At 41.6% G+C, this 22,339-nt stretch overlaps 1 protein-coding gene across 8 annotated transcripts in view; it reads left to right on the top strand.

Annotated features, from left to right (window-relative positions):
- Positions 1–14,829: 14,829 nt before the first annotated feature.
- Positions 14,830–22,339, top strand: part of ZNF462 (zinc finger protein 462) — a 133,920-nt gene continuing 126,410 nt past the window's right edge. For 3 of the 8 annotated variants that reach the window (XR_008661374.1, XM_055301577.1, XM_055301574.1), the window contains exon 1: positions 14,831–15,632. The gene's annotated coding sequence lies outside the window, so the exon portion shown is untranslated. Of the gene's footprint in view, positions 15,633–16,028; positions 16,327–22,339 lie in introns of those variants that run through there. The other 5 variants (XM_055301579.1, XM_055301578.1, XR_008661375.1 and 2 more) reach the window with 4 other exon arrangements.

The raw sequence follows: 22,339 nt of genomic DNA, 5'->3' as shown, positions 1-22,339 counted from the left end.
TTGTTTTTAAGAGGGTTGTTTGAGAGTTTCTAATTTGCATTTGCAAATAATGATGGTTTTTTGGTCTCAGTCTTTCTAATATTTATTCTGAAAATTTCTTGAATTATCCCAAAGGCCGAGACCTCAGTGAAATGTTGAATTGTCTCAGTGAATAACAGGTATTTTCTTCTTTAATTCCTGACCTTAATGGGAATGCTTCTAATACTTCAGTAGTAAGTTTTGCTGTAATTTCCTGGTAGATATTCTGATAATGAAAAAAGTATCCTTCTAGTTGTGAATTACTGAAAATTCAATTTTGTTTTATTTTGTTTTGTTTGTAATCAGAAATGGATATTAAATTTTATTAACAACTTGTTTTGGCATCTATCAAGATGATCACATGGTAATTCTACTGTCTTCAGTTAATGTAATGAGCTACCTCAATAGATTTCCTGGTTTTGAGCATCCTTGCTTTTCTGGGATAACCTTATTTACTTATGGTGAATTATTTCTTTGATACACTGTTGAATTTTTACATGAAATATGTTATTCAGAAATTTCACATTTATATTTACAAGTAATATTGATATAAAGTTTTGTTTCTGTATTTGGTTTGCTTTGTTGGATTGTGGGGTTATAGAATAACACAAAGAATTGTATTCTAAAAATTCTAAGGCACAAAGAATGAGTATAAAATCTTTAAATAGCCCAGGACTTACACTTTGGTGTCTAAAACTTTCTATATTTTAAATTTTTTTCCATGAATATCTATTACTTTATAATAAAAATATTTAAAGATAAATAAATACATACACATATTTTTCAAACCCAGATTATCATTTCTATCAGGTGTAATAGTTTACCTAGTGCCTCTGCTGTGGGAGTTGGGGATTTAACTATGCTTTCTGTTTTTCTGCAGTAATTGGTTTATTTTTCTTTTTTTCTTTCTCTTGAGTCAATTTTCATTATTATATAGATTTTTGGAAAATTATCCTTTTTACCTAAGAAATTCAATTTTATTGATATAATATTCTAATAACTTTTTAATCTCCTCTGTAGTTATGTTTTCTTCCTTATCTTAATGTTGCATATTTGTGGGTTTTTTTTTTCAGACATATCTGACTTTTCTGTTGATAGTTTAATTGATAAAGTTTACTTCTTAATTTTCATAGAATTCTGCTTTTAACACTTAATACATTCTACTTAAAAAAAAACTGGGGGAGGATTTTTAACTCCTTCAATTCAAAGTCTTGTGTATTTTAAATGCATTCTGCTTCTAATTAATGCACATGAGGATATTAATTTTATATAACTAAAATTGGGTCACATCATGTAAGTTTTCATATGTAGTATTCTCAGTGTTGTTTCTACTTAAATAGTCTGTAATTTCAGCTTGATTTTTTTTTTAACCAAAGATTATCATGAAAGGTATTTTAAAGTTTTCGGGTGTGTGCGTGGGTATGGATGTATGTGTGTATGGGTGTGTGTATTTCTGTTCTTTGGAAGTTATTTATAGTTTCTTGCATTCTGATCTGTATTCTGCTTTCAATATTTATTGAGATTATAGAGCTTTTATTTTTGTGGCTGGATGGTCAATTTTCGTGACTGCTTAACGGGTATTGGAAAAGAAAATCAGGCATACACTCCTACACATACATCTACAATCAAGTTTGATGAGTGTGTTACTCAATTCCTCCATATTCTTTTGTATTTGAGGGCCACTTAATTTGTTATTTTTTGGTGAGGCATATCAAAAATCTACAATTATCATATAGTTTTGTAAACTTCTCCTTGTAGTTTTAACAAATCATACTTCACATATTTAGAAGCTGTATTATTAGGTACAAAAATGATGAATTACTCTTTTTACCAATTAAAATGTTTTTTTTATTTTAATGTTTTTAACCTTGAACTTTATTTTGTCTGATATTACTATATTTTCTCCTAATTCATTTCTGATAGCATTTATCTGATTTCTGGTTACTCCTTTTTATTTCCAAAAATTCCTGGCCATTTACTTTTACTTGCGACCTATTTAAATAGCTGTTTTGCATTTTTTGTCTCTTAGACCATCATATTGTTTAACAGACCTTTCTTCTGGAAGCTGACAGATTCTGTGACCCTCAGGTAGCAAACGGAATATAGAGGAATTGTACAACCCATTTAATCAACTTGAATAAAATTTATGGTTATTAACTTGGTTTAGCAGTAGGAGACTCTATATCTCAATAGAGAAACTCCATCCATTAACATTTATTCTGAAAGTCGACACAAACATATTAACTATACAATTTTATTTCCAACTTCTTATTTTTTCTGATATGGTGTTTGTGTTGTCTATTGTCAAATCCTCTTGTTTGTTTAAATATTTTATTTTCTTTCACTGTATTAGCTGATTTTCTCATTTCTCTTTCCTTCCTCAATTTTGAAGTCACTCTTCTAACACCTTAACTACCTTCTTAGTGAGATGAAAAAAAGTTGAACAGTGAATAGTCATATAAGATTTTGGACTCAGAATCCTGAATCTAACTATGTTAAGAAAAAAAGCCAAAAAAACCCAAAACCAAAACCAAAACAAACCCCCAAAACCAAACCAAACCAAACCACACAAAAGGAAAAAGCAGATATAAAGTTTTGAATAGACTGGTAACTCAATAACATGTCTACAATTTTGTAAAATGATAAAGCCATGATTTGGGATCATAGGCAAACAATAACCTGTGTACCTACTGAAGGAATTTGGACTAAGTTAAATTACATGCAAATTTATACATATACATATAAATGTGCCTATTACATGTATGTACATTTATACATATACATACAAATTTATACATGTAAATCATTATGTATTAAATAAATTTACACATATATGTATAAATTACTACTTATACATATGGAGAGAGAAATTCTGCTCAAATAATAAAAATCTTGACACTTGTGGGGGGGGATAAACACCCACATAGATAAGTAGTTGCCCCATTAGGGATTTGAAGGCTTTTCTAAAATATGCCAATGAGGTGGAAAGCCAAAAGAAAATGAGTGATAAATATGAACACAAAATATTTTAACCTTAGTATTTTTTTTATAGAAGTAAATTTTTTTTTAAGATTTTATTTATTTATTATTGAGAGACATACAGAGAGAGAGAGAGGCAGAGACACAGGCAGAGGAAGAAGCAGGCTCCATGCAGGGAGCCCAACGTGGGACTCGATCCTGGGTCTCCAAGATCAGGCCCTGGGCTGAAGGCGGCGCTTAAACCGCTGAGCCACCCGGGCCGCCCAACCTCAGTATATTAAAGAGCAGTATTATCAAAGTTAAAAGCAAAACACTAAGAAAAATATTTTATTCCATATTGTAAGGAGTAAATATCCTTATTCTATAAGGTGACGTCACAAGTAATTGTAAAAACACAGACACACAATCATACCAATAAAAAATAAGCAGAAGACATAAACGAATCACAAAGTACAGAGGAAAGTACAGAGAAAAGAGTTAACAGTAGTTCTCTCTGTAATTTCAGAGTAGATATTATCTTATATTTTCTTTTGTTTAACTTGTCTGTGTTTGTCACAATATATATTACTTTTATAATCAGGAAATATAGATATATCAAGAGGTATATAGTGACATGATGCAAAAAAATAAAAAAAAAACACATATCACTATATTATATTGGGAGTTTAATATTTGACAATGAGGAAAGATGGTACTATCCAGAATCAAAAGTCTTGAGTTCAAGACCCAGGGCTCATTGGATGATCTTGAGTGAGTCACTGAACTTGGAGCCTTGGTTTCTTCAACTATAAAACATAAGAAATAATCCTTATGTCATAAATGGTTATGAAGAATAGATTTTTTTAAAGGTATGTGATAAATGCTTTGTAAGGATCATTTACAGATGTCAGAGGTTCCCATTACTGATCTACTGTGCTGGGGCTCTTCTCAGCCTCCAGACAAAATCTGTGTCTTCTCTTACAAATACCATATCCCTTTGCCTGATAAGGGCTTAGGTTCCTAAATTGAGAAGATGACAGCTGGACATGTCTTGGATTTTGCAATCTCCTCAATGAATGGGAATGGAGCACCTGCTAGAGCCTGGCTACATACAGATTAACAGTTAAATGAAATTGTAATAATAATCACTGTTGCTTTTCTTTCTCCATGTCATATGCTTTATCATTCAGTTCTAGGATCCACAGAGTTAATTCAATTGCCAAATTGATACTACAGTTTCATTTTATGATATTTAACAAGTCTCTACTGGGGCACCTGTATGGCTTAGTTGGTTAAGCATCTGACAATTTCAGTTCAGGTCATGTTCTCAGAGTTGTGCGCTCAGCTCCATGCTGCGCATGGAGCTTGCTTGGGATTCTCTCCCTCCCTCCCTGTCTGCCTCTCTCTCTCTCTCTCTCTCTCTCTGTCTTCTTCTCCAAAAAAAAAAAAAAAAAAAAAAAAGAAAAGAAAAAGAAAAAAAAAGTTTCTACTAATTCAAATTCAATCATCTGTCATAAGTCAGATGAAAGGCCAATCTCCCTTTTCAATAACAAGAATAAGTCCTCTGTGAATGCTGCATGATATAGAGGTGTAGAGGGATTGCAAAAGGACCAGAAGAACCGACTTTTCTTTTCTATGATCCCTGATATGCAGAACAGCATTAATTCTCCATTTATATCTCTATGTGAAATAAAAGCAGAATTACAATTTTCCAGGTGAAGAGCCCTGTGCCTCCTTGTCTTTTGTGTTTTTTTTTTTCTTTTCTGATTCTAAGCCTATAAAAACCCTTTTAGATTGAAAGACTAGAAAGAAAAAGTGGAGAAAACCCCTGAACATCCTCAAGGTAAAGAAGATGTTGATATACAGATAACACAATTAACAGTTCTGCTAATCCTCTGAGTTTACAAAAAAGATGAAATGGACTGAGAGTCATCAAAATACTTTAGAGAAAGTATAAAAATTATTTATTGTTTGACTAAGCTGCTAATTATTGTGGGTTATGTAACGTATAAAAGTTCATTTCTGGGAAACCTTACGGAGGAAGGGAAGGAGAGATAGAGGGAAAGAAAGGACTGAGAAAAGGAGAAAACTGAATTTTTTATTCAATACCAGCTCAAGGAAGTCTCTTTTACCAAGATAGGCAAATTGGTTGTAGTAGAAATCACCATAAAGAGAAATTGAATAGGTATGGATCTTCGATCACTTTGGTATGTAATCCTGAGCATTTTTGGTGAGACCATTTTCTCATCTGGAATGGATCAGTGGGTTTTCAAATTGTGCTCCAGCAGAACATTGGTGATCCAGAAGCTAAAGCAGTGAACAGTAGTGGTCTCTATACAATTTACAGAAAAAAATATGAAGGAAAATAAAGTACAATTTACAGAAAAATAAAGAAAAATAAAATTCCCCCTTTGCTCTGGTTTATTTATTTATATTTACTATAACAATTCCCACACTGCATGGTTTTTTTCTGAGCATCAACAACTGTTTCTTGGATTTGAGGTATCAATAAACAACATTTTCCTGATTTTAAGATTTTTTTTTTTCCATTTGAAAAAACCTTTGACACTAAGGCCTGGTAGCTCTGAGTTCTAGCGAACAGCACACTGAACCAGCAAGCAGCAAGTAAATAGTAATAGGAGAACTTAGATACATTAATTTGCCTAGGCTTTTTATTATTATTTTGATTTTTAAATTTTGTTAAAATAGTAATAGATTGGCGTTTGACAAGGGTGCATGTTTTGATTTTGAATTCAAATCTGGACTAGAGACCTGTCTTTTGACTTTAGAGCTTTTCTTTCACCTATGCCATCTCACAGTGAAGCTTTAAGGACTTGCATCGTATTAGCTTACATTTAAAAACTCCCATGGGGATCCCTGGGTGGCGCAGCGGTTTAGCGCCTGCCTTTGGCCCAGGGCGCGATCCTGGAGACCCGGGATCGAATCCCACGTCGGGCTCTCGGTGCATGGAGCCTGCTTCTCCCTCTGCCTATGTCTCTGCCTCTCTCTCTCTCTCACTGTGTGCCTATCATAAATAAATAAACTTAAAAAAAATATTTAAAAACTCCCATGTTCTTTATATGCATTTTAAAAAAGAAAGCTTCATAGCAATCTTATAAATATTTAATTGTTCTTTTTTTACAGATGTAGAAACTGATGCATGGAGTTCAAGGTCATCACTAGTAAGAGCTGGAGCTGGAAGTTAGTGAGTAGATGTACATTTCTGGATTTGGCTTTGTCTTTCTTCTGAACATTAAGTCAATAAATACTTAAAACATGCTCCTTGGCATGAGCAGATTTTCAGGATAAACATTAGAATGATACTAAAATGCACACTTATTCTGCATTTTAGAAACTTAAAAAAAATATAACCAACAAGCAACTTTTGTGAAACATTGTTCTTAGCAACTCACTGGGAAACCAAACCTCAACCTAGTAGATAGGAGAGAGAATGTGTAGATTCCACTTTATGGTGAAAGGGCAACTAACATGAAATCTGCAAGGGATCAGTCAAGGGTTAGTGGTTAGTGGATGAAGAGTCAAGTCAACCTGATGCTTATGCTCGCAGTTACTATCCAAAATATGAACAGTGAACTCTTGAGTAAAGGCTGTCTAGGAAATCAAAGGAATATATGCAAAACTACTTCAAGATGTGTATGTTTTAAGATAATAATTAATGGAACCTTACAATACACTAGAAAAAAACATTTGGTTCGGTCAGTCATTATGATGTAAGAGAAATTCTGTGCTGGCAAAATTTACTTGCAAGTTATAAATTTTTTTCTTTCTAGCTGCAAAAAATCTCCTCACAATCTCATATATTATGTATATTCTAGATTCTCCAATCTATATATATATATATATATAGAAACGTTTAAAAATCTGAGAAGCTGGGGCTCCTGGGTGGCTCAGCAGTTAGGCGTCTGACTCTTGATTTCGGGTCAGGTCATGATACCAGGGTTGGGGGATTGAGCTCCGCGTTGGTTCCTTGCTGGATATTGGGCCTGCTTAAAATCATCCCTCTCCCAGGGAGACAAACCATGAAAGACTCTTAACTATAGAAAACTGGGGGTCGCTGGAGGGGAGGTATGTAGGGGAATGGGGTAACTGGGTGATGGGTTTAAGAAGGGTACATGATGTGATGAGTACTGGGTGCCCTATGCAACTGATGAATCACTGAACTCTACATCTGAAACTAATGATGTATATATATTCTGGCTAATTGAAATTTTTTAAAAAAGAAAAAACCTAGTTTCCCTCTCCCTCAGTCCCTTCCTCCATCCCCCCAAAATCTGAGAAGCCACAGTGAAAAAAAAAATATATATATACTCATAATTACATCACCTAGAAAAATTACATCACTTGGAAAAAATATTAAGTTTTATTATACTTTCCTAATCATTTTTCAATGCCTCGATCCACACAAACACACATGTATAAATGTGGAATAATGCTATATGCATTGTTTTGAAATCTAGTTTTCTCTTATCAAAAAATCATGTATTTCAATGTCATTTAATATTTCTTATAGAATTTGATAGCTATATAAAAATGTATTATTTTCTATTCCATAGATGAACGTATTTTCTTTATTTTGTATTTATTTATTTATTTTAAAAAGATTTTATTTGTTTATTCATGAGAGATGCAGAGAGAGGCAGAGACATAGGCAGAGGGAGGATAAGCAGGCCCCATTCAGGAACCCAATGCTGGACTCGATCCAGGAACTCCAGGATCATGACCTGAGCCAAAGGCAGATGCTCAACCTCTTGAGCCACTAGGTGTCCCGATGAGTGTATTTTCTTTAATCACTTGTTAGGTATTAACGCTGCAGTGGACCTCCTTGTACATACATTTTTGATGACAGTCATGGATATTTTAAGTCAATTTCTAAAAGTTAAATTTCTGGGGTAAAGACTTTTAATATATCCAGAAGGATTGAAAGCTGTCATTGTTCCAATAATAGAGAACGGAAGGGTCTATTTGTCCATATCCTCAACCACAAGGAATTATGTATACTCTTAACAATTGGTAAATGTAAATACACACACATATATGCACATAACGCAGTATATATTTCTGCCAACTTGTAAGTATGAAAGGGTATCATAGCTTTCATTTTCCTGACTGATGAAATTGAACTTTATTCATACTGGCCATCAGTAACTTTATTTTGATAATATTTGGTAATATTTTGAGTATGTAGTAGAAATCTAGATTTCAAAATATAAGAGTTAAGAAGTTAGGAGACTCGGATTTTAGTTTTCTTTACACTACTGACTTGAGAAGACCTTAGGTTAAATCATTCAATCCCTTTGGTCTTAAATTTCCTTTTGTATATAAAATGTACTCAAAATGCCCACTCAAATCTTCCTATTGTTCCTGTGAAAAGCAAATTATTTTTATGAAAAAAACAGTTACTGTATTTTATTAACAATATTAATTAACTCTTTGAAACTCATTTATAATTACCAGACGCATAAAAGGAAGTTCTATTATTTAACTTTAAAATGTTTTAAAATACTTAAACAGATAATTGACAATTCAGTCCAAGCAGAGCAGTCAACTCCATAGCAATATATATGTATGTGCATGTGTATATAAGTATATGCACATATGGATATATGGTTTATATATAATTATATAACATATATAGACTATATAAGTTCCACATTTTCTAAATTTTTTATGAGAAGTCAACTTACTATTGATACATTGGTGATTTGCATGTGCATGTGTATTATAAAAGATAATCAGAGATCATAATTTTATAGCTAGGTCTTTAACCTAGCAGGAGGCTATTTTTCTATTTCATTACAAAATCTTCCTAACAATTTTAGGCTGCCTAATATATCATAGTGGGCATATATTCTTATTTACCATTCCTCTTCTCTTAATCACAAGTTTATTTTCAATTACTCACGTCACCGGTACCATTTTTTTGTGTAAGTTCTTTCTATATTTCTGATTGATTCTTTAGGGTAGATTCTAAGAGGAGGAATAAGGAAACACAAAGTGTGACCATTTTAGGACTTTATATATTGCTAATTGTGCTAAAAAGATTTGTGCCAATTTTTTTTCCAATTTTTAATTTCTAGCAGGAATATGTAAGGGGAGGGCTTAATTTGGGGCTATACTAGCCTCTGCTAGACATTATTATTATTATTATTATTATTACTTTTCAAACTGAAAAGTGGATTCATGTTTGTACACACAAAAATAGCTCAAACAACATTTTCTTTGCCACTTCTCCATTAACAGTTTGGCATGTATACTATCAGACTGTGCTTTAATCCAAACGTTTTTCTGTTCTTTTAATTTTAATAATATATTTACTTTGATATGTATTGAAGATGTGTATATAAATAGCCCATCAGACCTATGGTATCATGGGTGTTACTGCTTTTGATAAAGCTAAATTATTTTTATTGATTTAAAAATGATATATATTAAGTAACATGGCAATATGTAAAAAAAAAAAATCTTGAAAGTGATATAAGAAGAGAACTTGGGGAAAATGCCATAGAGGCATAGCTTCTAGAGCTGACTGCCTCTGACCAACTCTGTGGTCCTGACCAAGTCATGTCCCCTCTCTGAGCTTTAGTTTCAGTAGCAGGAATCTGGAAATACTGGTCTTTCTGCTGGAAGAGGATGCTTCAACAAATGGGCAATCTTTCAGTTGAGTCTTTTTCTTCTGAATTTTGGTTAATCTAATCATAGTTGAGCCAAGGTTGCTCTCTTTCCTAAAAAGATCCGCTCTATAAAGAAGTTCTTGTAAAAATATGAATTTTACAGGATATTGGCTTTAAAATGAAGTCCCAAAATTTTACTTTAACAAAATATTACCTCTCAATAACTCCAAAATAGGAGCAGAAATGTTCAAGTCAAAGTCTCCAAATTGGCTAAATCCCTGTATTGATTTTGAGAAAGTTAAAAAAACAAAAACAAAAGACAAACTAAAGTTCTATAAATAATGTGATTTTAAAGCTAATGGCTCAGCAAGTAGGTCATGCACTGAGATTCTAACATATCATCTCTCATTCATCTTTGCATCCCTAATATTCGGCTCTGAGTGTGGCACATTGTAGTTGCTAAACAGCTATTCAACTATTGAATGATCTTACACATGAATGTTCTATGTTACAGTAACTAGCTTGATAGAACTGTAAATTTAACTTGTACCTATGGTAGAAGGTTTTTGTTTTTTTTTTTTTTTTTTGGAATTTTAGAACATTGCTATTTCTTTCTGGTATCCAAAGGTATTTATACAAAGATTCATAAGGAGTAAGTTTAATATAAGTTATTGCAATTTCTCTTCTTTTGAAAGCTGTTCAGAACCATGAATTATCCACCTTTGTTGTCTTTCAGTCACTCCTCCAGAGGCATGGACACTAGTCAACTAGTTATGTATATTTGGATATGGGTTTATGAGAATATATTGATTTTCCGGTAAGGGCTGAGTAAGGTGCTAGCGACTTCACGTTTTGGATATTTGGTGGATCCGTAATCACCGAATTCGAAGTTTTCAGAAAAACAAAAAACTTTTTAAGGACTGAGTAATTTCCAACAAGAGTAAAAGATCTGAAGGATTGGGAGCAACCCTTTGAAAGTCAGAAACTCAAATAGTAAAAGACTGTATTGAACCGCTCAGTAAAGGATTTTTACACAGGCGGGAAAATACCATCAAGTTCAAGAGGTCTGTCACAATATGGTCAAATGTTTAAAGATGGAATAATCGAGACTTCTGAAAAAGCCATATTCCGTTCATTTGCTCTTTGCTTTGCTAAAATCATCAGCATGAACAGTTTTCCAGCTGGAATTTGGAAAGTGGGGTTATAAACTGGATTTTTGCTTTGTTTTTTTGTATAGTTTTCAGGAAGGAGGACTTTTCCTTTTTTTATATAATGTAAATATTGTAACAATGAGTGAATAACTCTGGTTTCAGTTGAAATTCTGTCTTTTTAATGAAGCTTCTGGACCAACTCTTCCTTCTTTCCATGATTCCTTCCTGCAGGTGACAGAAGGCCCTTTTCCTGCCAGAGAGATCTGGGTGCCTTCCTTTCCTAAACCTTTAAAGCCCAAAATGATTTATAGGCTACCCCTATCCTGCTAGAGGTGGGCACATTAAGTGGATCATATTTGCATGGGTCACTCTAATTATAGGACTCCACTGTTTCTTGAACTAAAATAGCAAGATTTATTATTCTGTTAATGCTCATAAAGTCACTCTTTTGATGAGCCATAATTTCCCTTTATGAGGAGCCTGTATGCCAGTCACCCATGATAAGGGAGAAGAAAGTCCAGACTTCCAACATATTCATATTTCCTTATGAACATTAATAAAATCGTGAAATCCTGTATGACTCCAGGGCACAGTGGCATGGGATAGGGTAACAAAAGGCAAATTTCACGCAGTCCCCATGTCCCCATGAGACTTCCCTCACATGGCTGGCTGTGCACAAAACCTAAACTTTTCCATTTTTAATGCAAAAAATTGAGAAACTAACCTTCCTGGAGGAGGAGAATAACTCCACCAAGGAGCCTTGCATTATCCTTATGAATATTCTGAAGGAATGACATAGCAGGAGGTGAGAACTTTCTCCTGTTATCTTAATTGTCCGCTAATGGCAAAGCATAATTACGGTTACTCAAGTGCCAACTTTATCAAGGTTTTCTCTAAAACCTGCAGCCACAGCGCTCTTTCCTTGACTTGACCCACCTTTTTTTATTTTCCCAGTTGCTTTCCTATCATTTGAAAGAAAACTGCCCCCAATTAAAAAAAAAAAAAAGCCTAATCCCCAACCATGTTACAATTTTTTTTTCTTTTATTTTAGTTGGACAGTTCGGGCACTTGTGCCTCCAAAAGAAGTCGGGAAAAAAAAATGTGTGTGTGTGTGTGTGTGTGTGGCATCACTAATTGAAAATTTAGCCTTTGCACATTCAAAAAGGCTTTGCGGGAGTTTTGCAGGAGTTCGCTTCCCGGCTTTGGGAAGTCAATTCGCTGCTAAACCAGAAGATGGTCTTCTAAAGACTGTCCTGTATTTGGGATGGGGACTCAGCCACCGTACCTTGCCCCCCCCCCCCCACGTCCCCTCGGGAGGAGCCCCGAAGCCACCCATCGGTCTCAGGATCTCCTCGCTGCCTTTGTCCCTTGTAGACGGGGAGGCTTGGAGAGGAGGTTTAGTTTCCAAGGATTGGAGCGTTTGAAGGGCGGGGCCATCTCCAAGTCCATCTCCCCTTTTTGTCCTCTTCTCCTGGGACGGGAGGGAGGAGCCAGGTCCCCCCGCGGCCGGTTCGGGAGCTCTCTGTGTCGGTCGCTGGAGGTGAGTGTGAGCGGGCGGCAGCCCGTTTCCTCGTAGCGCAGGTTAATTGCTCGAGTTCACCGCAGTCGGTCGGCCAGCGGCCCGCGGCTTTGCCAAGTGGGTTTATGAGGTCCGCGGCGTGTTGGGGCGCGCTCGCACTCTCGCACAAGGCTCCTCCCCAGGGCCCGTTCCCCGACTGCGGGCTGCCCCGCGGTGCCCCGGAGCCCCGGGTTTGCTCTGACCTCGGCGCTTCCTCCCGCCCCCCCCCCCTCCTCCTCCTCCTCCTCCTCCTCCTCCTCCTCCCCACCGCCCGGTTCCGAGCGACCCTGCCCCCGGGGAAGGGCGGCCCCCGTCTTCAGGACTTCCGACCCCCCCCCCGCCCCCGGCCAACCCCAGGAGGTACCTTCACGTCGAGCAAGATTTTTTTTTTTTTTTTTCCCCCGCACAGCCTCCAAAACCCAGCGGTCCCAGGGGCTTCCAACCCTGAAATACGATGGTGATGTTCCGGGTGCAAGGGCTTGACAGCGAAAGTCAGCTTTTTATTAAAGACAAAGAGGTAACTGATCAGCTGGGGCACCGTAGGGACGGCGGAGACCTGGCGCGCTTCCTCGGGTTGCCACGAGGAATTTGTGGGGGAGCGGCAGGCGGCGCTCAGACACCCCTGGGGTCCCGGGGGAGGAGCTCGGGGCAGAAGGACTTCCCCGGGTCCCGCCGGGCACCTGGGAGCCGGGAGTCCTCCCGGTTCTGCACAAAGCCAGCGGCGCCTCAGTTCTGAGCAGCCTTGCCGTCCTCCTCTCCTCCTTTCTCCTTTTCTCTTCTCTTTCTCTGACTCCCCGGCTCCCTTTCGCCTCCGCGCTTTCTCCTCCTTGCTCTCCTCTCCCTACTTTTCCTCTCCCCTCGCCTCGCCCTCCCCCCCGCCCCCCACCCCCGCTCCTCCTTTCTTCGCCGCCGCACGCGTAGAGTGTCATTTATTTATTTATTTATTTATTTATTTATTTATTTATTTATCATCACCCCCGCCATCAACACCCTTTTAGGGCTCCCGAGCTTTTCAGTGCGAGTGGGAGGAGAAAAGGGCAGGAAGTGTTGACGGCGAAGGGGGTGAAATCGTGCCTCTGGGTGAGACATTCTGCCCCGGGAGTAAACGATGGGGAGGGGAAGAAAAAAAAAATCTTGGAAAAGGAGGATTGGGATCTGTGTCTTGGAAGCCCGCTATCCGATGGGAACCAACTCCGCGCGCGTCTCCTCCTCCCCTTTATTGTAGGGCTTTATGGGTCCATCCTCCCGGACTGTTGTTTGGAAGGGGCGGGGGTGGGGGCGGTGGGTGGGCAGGGAGTGAGTATTAAAGAGGACAATCTGGCCCTGGATCTTCTCCACCGGATGCGCGCTCCCCAATGCAAAGGAATCCAGCAACATCCCCCAATTCAGACGCGGACAAAAGAAACTTTAATTAAGGTCCCTGCCCCGCGCGCCGTGTGTTTCTCCCGACGCTTGGTGATGTCCAACTCGAGGAAGCGAGAAATAGAAATGGCACAACCAGCCCGTGCCCTTGAACTTCAATTGCTCCTGACTTGCTGTATTGATCTTTTTTTTTTTTTATAGTGTAGGCACAGACCGTCCCCCTCCCCACCCCACCCCACTCCATCAAATTAGAGCCTTAGGAGAGACGTGCGACCTGGTGGTGGTGAAGGGTGGGGGGGGGAACCCATTCCATCCCTTTGCAAAAGAGATAGTTCAGAACGATTTGGGGGAAAATTACACCAAATAAAAATTCAAGGTGTGAAAGCTTCATCTTGGTTCTCTTGTCTTCAACACCATGACACCTTATCATTAGAAGCGCTGATTGTTACTTTCCGAGCCTTTAGATGATCAGCCAGAAAGTGCAAACAACGCGGGGCTGGAGGGTGTAAAGTTATTTAGGTAGGCTCTTTTTTTTTTTTTTTCCCTTTTGGTGCGCCGTCAAAACATTTCACAAGTTGGGAAAATAAAGTGGTGGTTCCGATGCTCGGAATGATGGGTTCTTTCCCTCCCCACCCCCCCCACCCCCAGCCCCTACACCCCTTTCCATATCAGAAAAGAAATAAAATGCACAATGCGCCTTTATTTCGGGGGAGAAGACTTCAAAATACGTGCCAGTAATGGACAATTTGAGCTTTTCACTGGAGATACTCACACCGCAGGCTGGAAAGGGATTAAAAAGCCCCACGTGGTTGATCTGGGTTTAGACTTGCAACCTCTAGTTCCCCGTGTTATGTTCTCTGCAAAGATTGGCCTCCCGATGGATGCGCGCGAGGGGCTCCCAGGGGCCCGGGCTGATGGTGGGAGAGCCCGGGGCGGCCGGGCAGGGTGGGCGCTGGGGGCTTCCTCCGCCGGCCAGGGCGGCCGGGCGCCTCCGGGACGCGAGCGCGCACGCCCCAGCCCGGCCGCCGCGCTCCTCGCACCGCCTTCCCCGCAGGTCTTTATTCGTCTCATCTCCCTCTTCCCCTTCTCCTCCTCCTTTGCCTCCTTCTCCTCCTCTTCCTCCTCCTCCTCCTCCTCCACCTCCACCTCCTCCTCCTCCTCCTCCTCCGCCGCCGCCGCCGCCACCTCCTCCTCTTGCATCTCACTGGCCTGGCTCTGTGTTGCTCTGAGCGACAAAGACAATGTCCCAGCCTTAACTTTGCAACCACCTTGCCTCCTTCTGGGGTTCAGCGCGGGGAGGGGGGAGGGGGGAGGGGGGACGGCAGCCGCAGCCTCAGCATCTCCTCCAGCGCGTCTCCTTCTGCTCTTCTTCTCCAGCTCTTGGATCCTTCTTCCCTTTCTTTCCCCCAGCCCCTTCCTCGTTCCTTTCTTTCTCTCCTTTTTCTTCCCGTCTCCCGCGCGCTGTCGTTGTTATTAGAAAGGCTTCGCGCACCCCCTGGTGCTCCGGCGTTTTGTGTGGCAGGAGAAGATCGTCTCCCTTCCCTCGGTCTCGCTTTCTCTCTCCCTCTGGTTGCTCATTATTCAGAGAGAGACACAGAGGGAGGGAGAGAGCGAGCGCGCGAGGGAGAGGGAGGAGAGGGGAGAGAAGAGGGGAGAGGGAGAGGGAGAGGGAGAGGGAGGGAGGGAGAGAGGGGAGCGAGAGCGAGAGCGAGAGGGAGACGGAGAGGGAGAGACGGATATCTCAGGTCATCTGCAGCTGCAGCGAGTCTGAGGAGCCGAGGAAGGCAGGGAAGATGGCGATCCTCCATTGCTGAGACCCGGCACAAGCACATGAGACTTCCAAACAACTTCCACAACAATAACCCGAGCAGGAAGAGGAGAAAGAGAAAGAGGCTGAGGAGGCGGTGGGGCTGGAGAACCCGAAACACCTCCCGGCGCCGGGACGCTTCTTCTGTAAGTTACTGCAATTAAGCAGCAGCCCGGGGTGGGCCGGGTGCTCCGGGTGCTCCGGGTGCTCCGGGTGCTGCGGGGCGGAGAGCGCGGGGCGCTGGAGGCACAGGCGCGCTCATTCATTCGGCCGACGAGGGTTGGCGGAGCGGGGAGGAGAGGAAGTCCCCCGCCTGGACTGGCTGTTGGGAGAGGAGAAGCGGCGAGAGGGCAGGGGAGGAGGAGGAGGAGGAGGAGGAGGGGGAGGAGGGAGAGCACGAGGGGGAGGAGGAAGAGGAGGAGGAGGAGGAGAAGCGAGGGAGGAAGAGGAGGAGGAGGCGGTGGCGGTGGCGGTGGCGGTGGAGGTGGCTGTGCTTTTCCTGCTGGCGGCTCCTTCTGCTGGGGGGGAGCGGAGCGCTGTGGCTTAATTAATTTCGCGTAGTTCTTACGGAGAGAGGAGAGAAAATGCAAGATGAGTGAGAAGAGAGCTGGAGGCTTAGGACGGATGCTCCGGGCGCGGGGACAGGAGTAGGGACGGAGAGGGGGGCGGAGGGCGGGAGCGAGCGAGGGGCCGGGGAGCGAGCGCTCCGGGCCGCCCCGACCTGAGCGCGTTGACCTCTTTCTTGCTCTGTCCCTCTCCTTCCTTGCCCCCCTCTCTGTCTGCCCGTCCCCAGCCCGATGGCAAAGCCGTGCGGATCGGCACCCCCCTCTTCTTGCTCAGGTATTTGGCTCTCTCGCTCTCTCGCTCCCTCGCTCTCTCGCTCCCTCGCTCTCTCGCTCTCTCTCCCCGAAGTTGGGATGCGGGGTCGGGATGCGGCGGGGGCGGGGGGTGGGGGGGTGGGGGGGTGGCGGCCGCTGCCGGGGCCGCCCGGGGCCGCCGGGGAGCGGAGCGGCGAGGAGCTGGGGGGCGCGGGCCCGGCCCGCGGGGCGGGGGTGGGGGGGGCGCGCGCGCGCAGGTTGGGGAGCAGCTGAGGAGCTGTCTCCAGGCTGGGGGTTCAGAAGCGTCTGGTGGAGGAGGACAACGGTTTCTGGAGAGGAGAAGCCATTACACACGCTTGGCTCCGAGGAGGGGAGAATAAGAAGGCAGGGGCCTGGGGGTCGCCCCACTCCTGCTGCGGGTCCCAGGGGCCTGCCCTCCTTGCAGGCACGAGGGGGAGCCGCAGCCGCCCCCCATTGGAGCAGCCCCTCTCTTTCCCTTTCTTTATCTCCCTGTCCTCCATTTGCAAGCTGTCTGCTTTGGTTCCAGTCCAGACTCCAAAACACAAAGCTCCTTCTCACGTTCATTCTCCAGGCTTTTCACCCTTCCTGAAGGAACCCTCGTTTTCTTTTCATTGTAGCTTCTAACCTCCAAGAGAGGGAGGGAGGCCGCCCGGAGTTCCTTTTATATTCCTCCTCTACCCAAAGGGGGGGGAAAAAAAGTTTTATTTTTAAGCACGCGTCTGGGATGGGAAAAGACCAACCAGTTGGGGCTTTCTCCCAGGGCTCCCCGGGGGGTTGTGTCTGAGTGTCTGTGTTGGTTGCTTGGTCTGCTCTGGGTTTTGTTCCTGGAGGTGGCCTGCAGGTTTGGGGGAGGAAGTGACTAGTTGGGCTGAGAGCTGGGAACTGAGTCAGGTAAGCCGTGTCATGTTGTAACTCCACCAGAAAATGGAGGAGAGCGGGTTTCCAGGAGACAAAGCTGAGATGAGAAGTGTTTATAAAATTATGGATGTCTCCATTTTGAAGCTCTGTTGGTGATGGCTGGAGGAGGAGGAGGAGGAGGAGGAGGAGGAGGAGGAGGAGGAGGAGGCTTAGGCTTAGGCTTAGGCTTGCCTGCCTACTCCTCCTTTTCCAGGGTGAAATCTTGTGTGGTGGTTCCTCACCATCTATTCATTATGCAAGGGAACCAGGGGACTTACTGGAAGGGCTGCTCAGGTTTTTCTCCCACCAAAGGAGTGCTTTCACAAGTTATTGAGGCGTTTGTTTCCATTTTAAAGTAAACTTTGGAAATTTTTTTTCTTCTCGGGAGTGGACCTGAAGGGTTCTGACCTCCTTCAGGAAAGGCAAGGGAGAGCCTTACACGTTTTCCACCGAGGTCTTCACCCAACTTTTAAGCAGCTCCAGGTCTCCTGAAAAGTCACCAGGGATTGTTGTTGCCTCGTTGCGAAGATGGTGGTGGCCCTAAGCTGAGACTCGGGAGTTCTGGGGCTTGGTGATCACCATGATTTGGTGCATGGCAAGACTTTATTGTCTGGTGTGGGCTGACTTCTTGCAAAAAGGGGAAAGAACAACAACAGCAACCACAGCCGCAACAAATCCTGCAAGATCTCAGAGGAACTCCTAAGACTGACCCCAGTTTCTCCAGAGTCCACATTTCTCTTCAGGTTGTTCCATCTGTGCACAAGGCCTTCTGTTAGTCCCTTTGTTTTCCCCCTTCCCCTTCGTTCTGCTCTTTTTCTCTCTGTTCTCAAGGACTGTAAGTCTTCAGAAATATCAGATGTCTTCTTAACAATGTCACTATGGAAACAAATTTTTACAATATTGTGTCGGTGGAGAAAACCTTAGGTCCAGGTATCTTCACCTTTTTAATTGGGCAGAATTTAGTGGTCCTGTAGGAAGACATTTTGTGAGGATGATTTGAAGGAAGGACCCAATCCTACCCCAGTCCACACACGTTGATTGGAGCTCTTCACAGATTAGTTCTAGAGAATGTACGTGATTGATCCAAGTAAAGGACACGGTCCTGAAATGCTTGAGGAATTTATAAAAGCCAACCATGAAGATGTTGCTTTACCATTAGGTAAGGTAGCCATCTTGAGGGTGAGGGAAGATGTTGGAAGAATTTTAGGTGGACTATTGATAAGATAGGTGAGGAAGCCTCCACGGTGGAATGACAACTTGGAGGAGATTCAGAACCAATTAATATATTAATAAGGAGGCTGACTGGACCTCGTTTTCAGCTAAGGAGGGACATAGAAAGGTACCAGCTTCAACAGAAATAAAGAACACATTGGTGAGCGACTTACACCAGCTTTTTTCTTGCTCTGCTTTCTCATTATGTGTCAGATTTGTGTGTGTGTGTGTGTGTGTGTGTGTATGTGTGTAAAGTTCCTATGTCTACAGTATTATTGTGCATATCGAAGTGGTTTTAGATTCCAGATGTAATTATATTCTGTTGAGTAGCTGGTAGCAGTGTCACTCAGCAAATGCACAATGCTGTATATGACAACATCACATTCTTCAAACCAAACTGTTGTGTCATTAATTGAGGGTTATTGTTCTTCTGAGGAGTGTGAAAGGAAAGGAGAAATACATGGTTCCTTAGCTGATAATTGTCCATGGTCAATGAAGTAAAGCCCTGTTTTTGCAGACGAAGATGTATGGTTTTCAACATTTTCAGTTGATGTGTGTGCTCATTTAAAAATACTTCTCTTCAGATCTCTGCTTCTTTATTAAAAACCTGGGCTTCTCCAAGAGCACTTGAAAAAATCTTTCTTCTTGGAGTCATACCTTGTATTATTCAGTTTTTGAATGTTGTCTTTTGATACCATTACTTTTGCTCCTAAGTGGAATGTTGTCAATGTTAATACTTAAATTTGCTAATGCCTGCGTGGATGCTACTTGTTCAAACTCGGAAGTTCAAATGCAACGGAATAAAGAGAGTTATTTGGGAAAGTAATTACCAGATAATTTTGCATCTAATTAACCATATTTGCGTATGTAAACAAAAACATTCTAGGTTGATCTTGAAGCAAACTTCTATGATCTCTTTGTTGTTGCTGTTGATACCAGGACAACCGGTTAATTATTTCAGTGGGGGAGAAAAAAATCTGACAGACTGGTTGCTGGTCCAGCGTTTTGACTCACCACATTTTTTTTTTACTTTGTGACCAAGTGTTTTGGTGTCTTTATACACAGTCTTAGAGTTGGGCTTTTCTGGAGGGAAAAAATTAGGTATCTAAGAGGCATTTTGGAGTTTGAGGGTATGTTCTAACTGGTTACCTAAGAGACATGTTCATCTCTGATGCCCTTCATCAACATGGGAAGCACTAGTATTAAAGATGTGGTTGCTTTACATTTTTCCAAACCTACACATTCAAAATGTGCCAAGTATTTTGGATAAAGTGCTACACAAGAAATACGAAGAGTGTCAAATTGAACATTCTCATTTGATGTCAAGGCTCAGAGATTTTTTGTTTTGTTTTGTTTTTGAGACAGCAAGTTGATGAGGCTCGTTATGCAAATTTTTTCCTTAGCTCTAATACATCACAAAGAGAAATCATTCTGGAGAAATATATATGAGCTCTGAGGCCCATTGCCATAGGAAAGATTCTTGTTGGATCTTTGTATTCCATAATATTTCTCATGTTAGATTTATGTCCATCTAGTTTATTGACCACATTCCCTGAGGGCTTGTTTTTTTCCATACTCCTTGGAGTTGGAAACAACTTTTGGATAAAAAGAAAAAATATATATATACACGTATGTACACACATGTATACATACACGTGTGTGTGTGTGTTCTTTCTTTCTAATGAGTCTTCTGGAAGATAGGAGAAAAGCAATCCAACCCTACTAATGGACTCTAGAGTATTTGTGGTCAGTTTTCTTGAAAGAAAAGAATGGTAAAATTGCCTTGGAAAGAGTTCTGCTTTCTGTGTGATGGAGTCTAATAGAGTCTAGTCTGTCTCGAATTCTCTCCTGGTGTTGAGAGTTCTTGGATAAGGTAGTAACCTTACTCATCCTCTTTGTGCTATATGCCTTTATCAGACTCATTGGACAGAGCATTGACAAAGCTGTACGGAATGTTTCAAGTAGAGCACTGGAGAACAGAGGTGCTATTACACAATGCCACATTCACAAATTAGGAAATATATAAATAATGAGCTCAGATTGCAAAGGTTCTGACATGAGTATATGATTGGATGACTGGTATGTGGAAATTAAGGAAATTCAAAAGAAGTGGAGGAAAATATTTCCAGGGTCTCATTGCAAATCCAGCAAATTGGAGGGAAAAAAAAAAAAAAAAGCCTGTGTGTGTGTGTGTATGTGTGTGTGTGAGGGCAAGTATCTTTGGAGGTTCACATAGTTATGAAGTTGGTGGCTTGGAGAGAAACATTAGCTGCGTGTTGGTGACCTATTAATTGATTATGAGAAAATAGGAGAGTAGATAATGCTAGAAGAAAATTCCTCTTGTGTGATATGCCAAGACATCTGGCAGATGTTATGTTGGGCCCTAAGGAATGGACAGTTTAATTTTAGCCCTAGCAAGGAAATGGGAAGTTCTGAGCTCTTTTAATAGCACAAGCCTTAGTTTGGGGAAGGTTGCTTAAAAAAATAAGAGAGAAAAAGAAAAGAGGCATTTATTGTCATATTGAAGAACTCCAGGGAGTGACTAGATTAAGCTGAAGAGTTTTGGGGTGATGGACAAAAATACTACTTCCTCAGTAGAAATTAATATAAAAATCACCTAAAATAGGTTGACTAATTTGGTACACCGTAAATGGTGAATAGTAAGAACTTCTAATTGAGAAGCTAGTTGTTTTGTGCCGTAGAGAGATCATCTACTTCAGATCTCCCCTTCCCGCGGCATTTTATTGAAGAGGAAACTGGCACAGAGACATGCAGTGACTTGCCCAAGGTCAGAAGGTTCAGTTGTAGCAAAGCCAGGCCCAGCGCTCAGGTCAGCTGACTCCCAACCCAGTGCCCTTTCCACCACCCCATTGCCGATGATTTTAGCGGTTTGTGAAACACCAGCTCTCCTCTCCAGAGTGCAAGCCTCTCTGAGAAACTCTGTAATCAAACACTAGTGGGGCAGGAGTATTGGTTTTTGTTAGTTGACTTTACCGTGTTGGGGCCGAGCATGGTTTCATTCATAGAACTGATACACTCCAGAGGCCAGTTTTGTTCATGCAACTTCCCGTCGAGTTGCAGCTATTGGGTTTGGGACAGTGCTTTTCTTTTCACTGGCCTCCTCTCTCCTATATAGTTCTGTCATCCAGGGCTTGGGAGTCCTTTGCGAATGCCCTTCTTTAGAGGTTTGTCTGGGACTATTGCAACTTACCAGAATGCCCACAATTGGACTCAGAGGATCTATTTTGCAACATGGTACAGATTTAAATTGGCTTCTTTCAGAGATGCCATTTTGTAATATTGATGAATGGCCAAGAGAGTGAAATCCAGTCAAAGACAATTACTGGTGATTTTCCAGTATTCCAGACTCATCCAAAAATGTGTGTTCCATGGATCTTCTTGGAGCCCGATTCTCTCTCTTGCAGACCAATGGCTAGCAGGCCAATCAATGGCTAGCTATTTACCATTCCCCAATGAAGTCATGAAGTCATCCTTCAAGTGAGTTTTTGACAACACGGGGAACATTTAGCGAGAGAGAGAGAGAGAGAGAGAGAGAGAGAGAGAGAGAGAGAGAGAGATAGGACAGTACTTTGGGAAAGGTGAAATGGACTTCCATTTCTGATTCCTCTTGGACAAGTGAAAGTCATTTTGTGTAAAGAGTGATGTTTGGAAGTTTCCACATTTTCTAAGCTTCTTCCAAACTAAAGCATAAATTCTTAATCCAGGAGGCAGTCTGGAGAAGGTAGTGCTGGATGTGGACTTCTGGCAGAAACACAGTTAACGCTATAAACAGTTGAACCTCAGTGTGGCACTCCTCCAAATGAGTTGACTGTCGAAAATAAAATGTTCCAGAAGAACTGGGAGAACAGGAAAGAAGTTAAAACAGCATGGTTTGCATGCCAGTA

The sequence above is a fragment of the Nyctereutes procyonoides genome, unplaced genomic scaffold (genome assembly GCF_905146905.1).
Source record: "Nyctereutes procyonoides isolate TBG_1078 unplaced genomic scaffold, NYPRO_anot_genome, whole genome shotgun sequence".
NCBI classification, from domain to species: domain Eukaryota; kingdom Metazoa; phylum Chordata; class Mammalia; order Carnivora; family Canidae; genus Nyctereutes; species Nyctereutes procyonoides.
The sequence above is the reverse complement of the archived record's forward strand: the minus strand, read 5'-3'. Positions and strand labels throughout refer to the sequence as shown.